This window comes from Melozone crissalis, unplaced genomic scaffold, assembly GCF_028551555.1.
Source record: "Melozone crissalis strain CALT ecotype California unplaced genomic scaffold, PUWL_Pcris_2 ptg000424l_1, whole genome shotgun sequence".
Taxonomy (NCBI): Eukaryota; Metazoa; Chordata; class Aves; order Passeriformes; family Passerellidae; genus Melozone; species Melozone crissalis.
This window is the reverse complement of record NW_026536152.1, coordinates 233,556-243,459: the sequence shown is the minus strand read 5'-3', so window position 1 is coordinate 243,459 and position 9,904 is coordinate 233,556.

The window sequence follows — 9,904 nt, the reverse complement described above, 5'->3', positions numbered from 1 at the left end:
CATCCCCGCCGCCCCCGGAGCCGCCCCGCCGGACTCCGCGCATCCCTCGGGCACTGGAAGCAGCGCTTTGCTTCCCTCCCCCTCCTCCTCCTTATCCCCCTCATCCCCCTCATCATCGTCATCATCACCATCCTCATCCTCCTCATCATCCTCCTCCCAAAATGGGGCGACCCCTCTGCTCCCCCCCCACCCCGGCATTAAAGCACAGCCACAGCGGCTACACCCGCTGGAACAGAGCACAACGGAGCAGGAAATCAGAAATCGCGAAATCCAGAAACCCCGAAATCCAGAAATCCCGAAATCCAGAAATCCCCCCCTTTTTTTTTTATTTTTTCTGACAAGGTGCCACGGTGCCAGACAAACGCAATTAAAGTTGCCCCATCGCTGGGTAAAGCAGCACAAGGCGCCTTGGGGCTGGGGGAGGGCGCGGGTTTTGAAGCCGGAGCGGTTGGATGCTTACGCAAAAGGTTCTTCTCTAGAGGATGGGTTTATAAATATTTCACCTACTTTAGCTGGGGAAGGCTGGCAATTTTTAGAACGCTCTTTCCAGGCAGAGCAGCGCCGGTGGAGCCGGGCCGTGGCGGGGCGCTGGCTGCAGGTGGCCGGGCACGCTCGGGGACTCGCCCATCCTGTGACCCTGCGCCTCTGGAATGTCGCTCCGGGGCCGCAGGTGCTCATTCCCACCTGGCCGCGGCTTAATCTTTAGCCAACCCCAAATTACATGCCAGCCCTTGTTCTTCCGTGCCGAGAACACGGGGAGCCACCACCACCGGGACACAAAGGGATTGTGGCAGCGAGGGACGGTGATAACCGCGCCCCAAACCTCCCAAAATGCCCCAAACCCGAGGTTCCTGCGGCTGCCGGGCGCCTGAGGCCATTAAACAATCCAAGAGCGCCCCGAGGGCCGGCAGCGGTGTCCTTGGGCTGCGTGACCGATGGGGACAGCCAGGGCCAGGCGGGAATGAGGCGCAGGGACAGGGCGTGACTCAACAACGGCACGGCGGAAATGGGGTTTTATGGTTAGGGCATCGCACACCTCCCGAACCAGCCCGGATGGGGACGCTGAGCCGCAGCCTGGGGCTCTCCCTGCCGGCCAAAAACTCGGTTTGAGGCCGCGCTGCTGCAGCAGCCTCTGCTTCCCTTCCCCTGGCAGAAGGGGAAAAGGGTTGGGATAAAAAAAGCCTTTCCACCAAAAGGATTGGGATAACAAAGCCAAAGGGTTGAGATAACAAAGGGTTCGGATAAAAAGCCTTTCCACCAAAAGGGTTGGGATAACAAAACCTTTCTACCAAAAGGATTGGGATAACAAAGCCAAAGGGTTGGGATAACAAAGCCTTCCCATCCAAAGGATTGGGATAACAAAGCCTTTCCACCAAAAGGAAAAAGGCGGTAACAAAAGCTTTCCACCAAAAAGATTGGGATAACAAAAGCTTTCCACCAAAAGGAAAAAGGCGATAACAAAAGCTTTCCACCAAAAGGATTGGGATAACAAAGCCTTTCCACCAAAAGGTTGGGGCAACAAAATCTTTCCACCTAAAGTATTGGGATAGCAAAGCCTTTCTACCCAAAGAATTGAGATAACAAAACCTTTCCACCAAAAAGGTTGGGATAACAAAGCCTTTCCACCAGAAGAATTGGGATAACAAAGCCTTTCCACCTAAAGGGTTTGGATAACGAAGCCTTGCCACCAAAATGATTGGCATTACAAAATTTTCCATCAAGATTTTCCATCAAAAACTGCCGGGGAAGGCAGCCAGGAGCACCGGAGCACGCACCTGGGTGCGCTCCTGTGTCAGCTTCTCCAGGTGACCCTGGCTGGGTGATCTCCAGAGGTCTTTTCCAACCTGAACAATTCCAGGATTTTGCCTTTTCCCATCCACCTCCCTGCGCTGATGGAGGAGCTGATCCTCATCTCCCACACTCCAGGGGCTCTGCCCCAAAGGAACCACTGACAAAGCTTCCCCTGGGCCACATTCCTGATCTTTATCTGGAGATAAGGGACATCCAGGGACACCTGAGCTCGCTGCTCAGGGCATCAGCTCCCCGGGGCTTGAATTCCCACCCTGGAATGGCCCAGCCGTGCCCTCCCCAGCTCTGCAGCCTCTCTGCACCACCCCAGACACAAAGATGGCATCCAGAGGTGACAAATACAAATGTCAACCCAACCCCTACCCAGAGCCACACCAGTGACCCGGGTGATCCTGGGAATGTCAGAGTGCCACTCCTGGGAATATCAGTGCCAGCTCCCAGGAATATCAGAGTGCCAGCTCCCAGGAATATCCCAGTGCCACTCCTGGCAATATCAGAGTGCCAATCCTGGGAATATCAAGTACCATCTCCCAGGAATTACAGAGTGCCATTCCTGGGAATACCACAGTGCCAGCTCATGGGAATATCACAGTGCCAGCTCCCAGGAATATCACAGTGCCAGCTCCTGGGAATGCAATATCAAGTACCATCTCCCAGGAATTACAGAGTGCCATTCCTGGGAATACCACAGTGCCAGCTCATGGGAATATCACAGTGCCAGCTCCTGGGAATGCCAGAGTGGCAGCTCCTGGGAATGCCAGAGTGGCAGCTCCCGAGAATACCAGAGTGCCAGATCCCAGGAATATTAAGGTGCCAGCTCCTGGGAATATCAGAGTGCCAATCCTGGGAATATCAGAGTGCCAGCTCCCAGGAATATCAGTGCCACCTCCCAGGAATGTCACAGTGCCATCTCCCAGGAATACCAGAGTGCCAATCCTGGAAATATCAGTGCCAGATCCCAGAATATCAGAGTGCCAGCTCCCAGGAATATCAGTGCCACCTCCCAGGAATGTCACAGTGCCAGATCCCAGGAATACCAGAGTGCCAATCCTGGGAATATCACAGTGCCAGCTCCTGGGAATATCAGTGCCAGCTCCTGGGAAAACCAGAGTGCCATCTCCCAGGAATATCAGTGCCATGTCCCAGGAATATCACAATACCATCTCCCTGGAATACCAGACTGCCAATCCTGGGAATATCCCAGTGCCATCTCAGTGCCATCTCCCAGGAACGCCAGGCCCTTCCACCAGGGCTGCCACAACCCCTGCAGGATCTGCTTGCAAATAAGCCCCGAGGCGTGGGTGGGTTTAGTCAGCACAAGAACACCCAGATCCCTGCCGGCTGCACAGAAACGCGGCTCCCCTCCCCGGAGGGAGCTCATCAAAATGCGAGCCACAGGGGATGCGGGCCCCGAATTAGCTCCACGAGGAGGCACTTCCAGGCTGCTTTCCAAACTGGAATCGCTGTTGTGCTTGCGCTGAATTGAAACACCCCCAGCCCTGCACTTGCTGCAGGGGGAAGCCGTGAATGGAGGGAGGGCAGGGCTGCAGCCACGCGGTGCTCCACAGGGTGCGGGTGGCCTTTGGGAAACGCCTTCCTTCGCTTTTGCACGTTCCTGGGGCAGAAAGGATTTTTTTTTTAGACACATAAATTATTCTTTTCAACCAGAGGAACAATTTTTACAGTGCTGGGTCCTGCTTGAAGTGACTGCAGAGCTCCAGCCCCGATTTGTTGTGCTGTTGGAATCACCTCTCTCAGCCCAGGCTCAGCACAGTGGGGAAATCCAGCTCCAAAAATAAATTTTCTAAGGGTTTCCTTGGGGTGGAACCACCTGAGGCCCCACAGGACAGCAGATTCCTGGAGCTCCTCCAAGGCTCTCCCAGTGTTTGGGTTGGCAGCTTGGCCAAGGACTCGGAGCTCAGAGGTTGGGGAAGTTCTCCCTGTGCCCATTTAGGGCAAATTGGGGCTGAGAGACCCCTGAGACCCCCAGAGTTACCCCAGCAGCCACGTGTGATGGGCCCAGGAGCCCCGCGTGCGTTTGGAGATGGGACCAAACAAAAATCCCAGTGTCGCAGACATCTTTTATGGAAAATCCTTCCCTTGGGAATTTTCCTCCTGAGAAGCTGAGAGGCCTCAGGAACAAGATGTAAACATTGATTATCTGCTGCTGTGGAATGCAACAGGTGCATCTGTGATTGGTCTCATGTTGGCTGTTTCTAATTAATGGCCAATCACAGCCCAGCTGGGTCGGACTCTCTGAGACAGAAGCTTTTGTTATCATTCCTTCTTTTTCTATTCTTAGCCAGCCTTCTGATGAAATCCTTTCTCCTATTCTTTTAGAATAGTTTTAATATAATATATATCATAAATATATAAATATTTATATATCATAAATATATATATCATAAAATAATAGATCAGCCTTCTGAAACATGGAGTCAGATCCTCATCTCTTCCCTCATCCTGGACCCCTGTGAACACCAGCACAGGGGACAGTGGTGGCAGTGGCTCCAGGGATGTCCTGTACCATATACCCTACTGTATATATGACATTTTCTAAAAAATCCTTTCCTTAGGATTTTTTTCTCCTGAGAGGCCTCAGGAACAAAATGTAAACATTGGTTATCTGCGGCTGTGGAATGCAACAGGTGCATCTGTGATTGGTTGTTTCTAATTAATGGCCAATCACAGTCAGCTGGCTCAGACACAGAGCCTGAACCACAAACCTTTGTTATCATTCCTTTCTATTCTATTCTTAGCCGGCCTTCTGATGTAATCCTTTCTTCTATTCTTTTAGTGTAGTTTTAATGAAATATATATCATAAAATAATCAATCAGCCTTCTGAAACACGGAGTCAGATCCTCATTTCTTCCCTCATCCTCAGACCCCTGTGAACGCGGTCACACCCCAGCGCCACCTGAGCTGATAAGGAAATAACTCTGAAGCACTGAAGCAGCTTGAGGAATTCCTGAGGACACAGAGAAAGAGCTGCACCTGTTTGGCTGCAGGAAGGATGCTCAGCAAAGCAGAGACGGGACAGGGAGTGTTTGTTCACCTCGTGTTTTTCGGGGTCAGAGCTCCCGGCCGGGCTGGTTTGGGGAGCTCCCGTTCTAGGTCAAACCCCAGCCTGGAAGCCGCGGCAGAGCTCGTCACACTCGTCTGCAGGAGGAAGCGCTGCCTCCTCATCCCCTCCCTCCCATCCAGCTGGAATTGCTCCCACACCCTCTCCCTGCAGCCGCCACCCCGGTGCCTCCTCACCCCTGCCCCAAATCCGTGCCAGGGAGGGCAGCTGGGGGGGGGGCACGTTTATTTTTTATTTATTTTATTGATTATTTTTAAAGTTTTTCTAAGCCTTCTGATGTTTGCATTCCTGTAAGGAGCTTTCTCATGCACTTTCTGTAAATAACTGATTGCTTGGCGTTCATTTGTGGAGGAGGAGAAATCTGATGGGCTGCTGGTTTGTCCAGTGTCATTGGAGAGGTGGCACTGTCACCCCCCAATCCAGGGTCACTTTACTCGAAAATAATGGTGTAAATCCATCCTAAATGTTGGAGTCAGAAATTCAACCTCTTTCTTTTTTTACCTTGGAGATTCCAGTGTCCACGTGGATTTATTTCATGTCCTAAAGCAACGAGAGCCCACAGATCCCCCAAAAAGATCTCCCAAAGACCCCCACGGATGATCCCCCCAAAAACTCCAGATCCCTCAAAGATCCCACAGATCCCTCAAAGACCCCACAGATGATCCCCTAAAGACCCCACAGATAACCCCACAAAGACCCCAGAGAGTCCCCAAAGAACTCACAGAGCCCCCAAAGACCCCACAGAGCCCTCAAAGACCCCACAGAGCCCTCAAAGACCCCAGAGAGCCCCCAAAGACCCCACAGATGATCCCCTAAAGACCCCACAGAGCTCCCAAAGATCCACAGATACTCCCACAAAGACCCAACAGAGTCCCCAAAGACCCCACAGATCCCTCAAAGACCCCACAGATAACCCCACAAAGACTCCAGAGAGTCCCCAAAGACCCCACAGATCCCCCAAAGACCCCACAGATAACCCCACAAAGACCCCAGAGAGTCCCCAAAGACCCCACAGATGATCCCCTAAAGACCCCACAGAGCTCCCAAAGACCCCACAGATAACCCCACAAAGACCCCAGAGAGTCCCCAAAGACCCCACAGATCCCCCAAAGACCCCACAGATCCCCCAAAGACCCCCCAGCCGATCCCCCAGAGCCCAGCCTGGCTCTCCCCACCTCCCTGCAGTGCTGAGGGCTCTCTCCAGGAACGCTGCACAACAGGAACACCCCAAAAGGATATTCCAGAGCCGGGTATCCCAAATCCCGGGGGATTTTAGCAGCTGGATTTGTGGGGAAAAGGAAAATTTTTTCCTGAATAATTTGTCCCTGGTTCCTTCCTCACGCCTGGGCAGGGCCCGGCAGCTTTGGCTGTATTTGCCCACGGGGTTGTGCCAATATTGATTCAGGGCTCCGGGATCCCTGCGAAGGACACCAGGGACGTTTTCCCCGCCCAGCTCCATTCGTGTGGCATTCACATTTCTGTAAAAATCCCTTTGCACAGGATTTGTCTCTTGGGAAGCTGAGAAGCCTCAGAGAAAAAGGAAAACAATAATTATCTGATTTGCTTCTCCTGTGTTTTGCTGCTTTGGAATGTGGTTGGAGAATGTTTACCCACAGGTGATTGTTTCATTGGTTTTATACGAGTTATTTTGGCTCTTTGGCCAATCAGGGCCAAGCTGGAAAAAGTAATGAGTTCACATTATTATATTTTCCTTATTTCATTATCATATTTTCATTATTTCATTATTATTTTTTCCTTATTGCATTATTATCCTTTCGTTATTTCATTATTATATTTTCATTATTCCATTATCATATTTTCATTATTTCATTCTTATTTTTTCATTATTGCATTATTATCTTTTCATTATTTCAATATTATATTTTCATTATTTCATTATTATGTTTTAGCCTTCTGTAAGTATCTTTTCTGTATTTAGTATAGTTTTAGTATAGCATATAATATAATGTAATGTAATGTAATGCAATGTAATGTAATATAATATAATATAATGCAATGCAATATAATGTAATATATAGTATAATATAGTATAATATAATATAATATAATATAATATAATATAATATAATATAATATAACATAATATAATATAATATAATATAATATAATATAATATATAATATAATATAATGTAATGTAATATAATATAATGTAATATAAAATAATATAATATAATATAATATAATGTATGATATAGTATAATATAGTATAATATAGTATAATATAATATGGTATAATGTAATGTAATGTAATGTAAAGTAATGTAATGTAATGTAATGTAATGTAATATAATATAATATAATATAATATAATATAATATAATATAATATATTTTTAGCCTTCTGAGAACATGGAGTCAGATCCATCATTCCTGCCATGAGGATCCCTGTAAATAAAAGTTTTTTTCTCAAAATTCCAGCAGGAAAAGGGGCTGGAGCTGCAGGAAAAACTGATTTCCCTGGCACTTCCCACCTTCCTTCAACCCTAAAACACCCCAGATCTTTCTCCTATCAAAATTTAAAAAAAGAGGAAAAATCCCATACAAAAGATATCCCATAAAAATCCATCCCATATTCCATAAATTTTACTTTGGAGAATTCACAATCCAACGGGTCGGATGGAAAAACCCAACTAAAACATTGGAAAAACTTGGGAAAATGCTCTTTAATGGCTTTTTTTTCTTTCTATGTAAGGAGAAAAAAAAAAGAAGCACAAAATAATCTGGGAAAAAAAATAGAAACCTTATAAATTAAAAAAAAGAAATATATAAATATATAAAAATAAAAATAAAAAATATAATATATAATATATAATATATAATATATAATATATAATATATAATATATAAATAGAAAAAAGAAAATTAGAATCTTTTTCATCTGAAAAATTAAAAATAGAAATTTTTTTCAATTCTATTTTTCTGAAATAGAAAATTTGAAATATTCTTATAAAATATAGTCCAGACACTGACAGATGGATAAAATCCTTTATTATTATTATTATTATTAATATTATTATTATTATTAATTTTTTTGTACCTTTCCATTTATTCCAGAAAAACTCTCTCTCTCTATATATATATATAAAAAATCATTACTTCTTTCGGAATAAATCCTTAAAATCATTTATTTTAAAACAAGTCTTTTGTTTGTACAGCACTACTTAAATACATTTATTCTCAGTTTTCTGCCAAAAAATCACCCCAGAGAAATTCACAGCTTGGGATCCATCCCGGCCCCTTCCATCGATTTTCCTGCTTGAGGATGAGCTGAGGATGGAGGAAGGCAATGAGGAAATGTGAATTTTTATTTTTTATGCTCCAAAACCCGATTTTGAAGGGACATCCAAAATCCAAATCCAATTTTAGACCATTTGAGCGTCCAGATGTGCAGCACAGCTGCAGAAAAACCCAAACAAAACCACTGGAAAACCTTGGGAAAACGCTCCTTAATTCCACTTTTTTCACCTTTTGTGCAAAGAAAAAGGGGAAAAATTTATTTATTTTGTCCCGAATCTCCAAAACCCAAAGGAATTTTGTTGTTTGGATTTTCCACATGGAAGTGTTGGGCCAGGAGAGGAGGAGCCATGTGGGAATGCACACAAGAGTTGTTTTTTTGTTGTTTTTGTCCCAAACCCTGATTTAATTCTATTCCTTCACCCATTCCATCATCTGGCCAGACAAAAGAATACCAGGAATCCAAATTTCCTGAAGGCACAGCCAAAAATCCTCTTTTCTGCTAATAAAAAAAAGGGAAAAAAATTCCAAGAAAAACCAGCACAAGACAAAGCAACAATTTCCTTTTGCCTGCCCCCGCTCCTGGATGTGGTGGATGGCAGAATCCATGAAATGAGGGAGGAAAAAAAATGCTGGAAAACCACAGAAATTCCCAACATTTTCATGAAAATTCCAAAAAACCTGGGAAATCCTGCCCAGGGATGGGGTTTTTTTAATGGATGGGGCTGGAATTTTATGCCAGGCTTGGAAAAGAGGGATTTAATTCCAGGATTTAATTCCAGGATTTAATCTCCCCCTAAACCCAGCCTAAAAGGGCTGGAATTTTATGCCAGGCTTGGAAAAGAGGGATTTAATTCCAGGATTTAATTCCAGGATTTAATCTCCCCCTAAACCCAGCCTAAAAGGGCTGGAATTTTATGCCAGGCTTGGAAAAGAGGGATTTAATTCCAGGATTTAATCCCTGCTCTGTTTTTTTTTCCAGCTGTGGACATCAGAGAGTGGCACCAAATATTTACACTTCAAATGGGAATCAAATATTGGGATAAATGGGATTACCTGGAATTGGGAGCTGATCAGCAAAAGGGGGATTGGAAACCTCTGGAATTCTCTGGAATTCTGTAAACTTGGGGGGTTCTGGGTGTGATTCCAGAGGGAAAAAATCCCCAAAAAATCTCACAAAAATTCCTTGGAAAAGCTGGGATTCTAAAGAAAGGAAAAAAAAAAAAGTTTAGGAGGGAAGAAATTCCTGTTTTTCCCAGGTTTTGGGTGTTGCCAAATATTGGGAATTCTCTCACGAGGTGGAAACCTTAACCCCTCACCCTTTTGGGGGGAATTAAAGGGAAAAAGGGAAAGCCTGTGCAAGGATAAACAGGATCCAGCCGGGCTTTTCCTAATCCTGGGAATGTTGTCCTGGTTCCATGGGATTCTCCCAGCAGTTTGCCTTGATCTTCAGCATTTCAAAATTTCAGGAATTTTGGATCTGGATGCGAATTTCTCCCCCTGGTGATGTGGGGTGGCTCAGTGTCCTTGGAAATTCATTCCCACTCCCAGAGTTGGAAAACCTCGGGAAAACGCCCTTTAGTTCCATTTTTTAAATCTTTTTTGTAAGGAAGAAGGAAAAAAATGCACTTAATGATTGAATGTCCAATATCCAAAGGAATTTTGTTGTTTGGATTGTGGGAATGGGAAAACAGAGCAGGAAAACGGAGCAGAGACAGGGCAGGGATGCCCAGAGTGGGTTCCTGCCCTGCTCCAG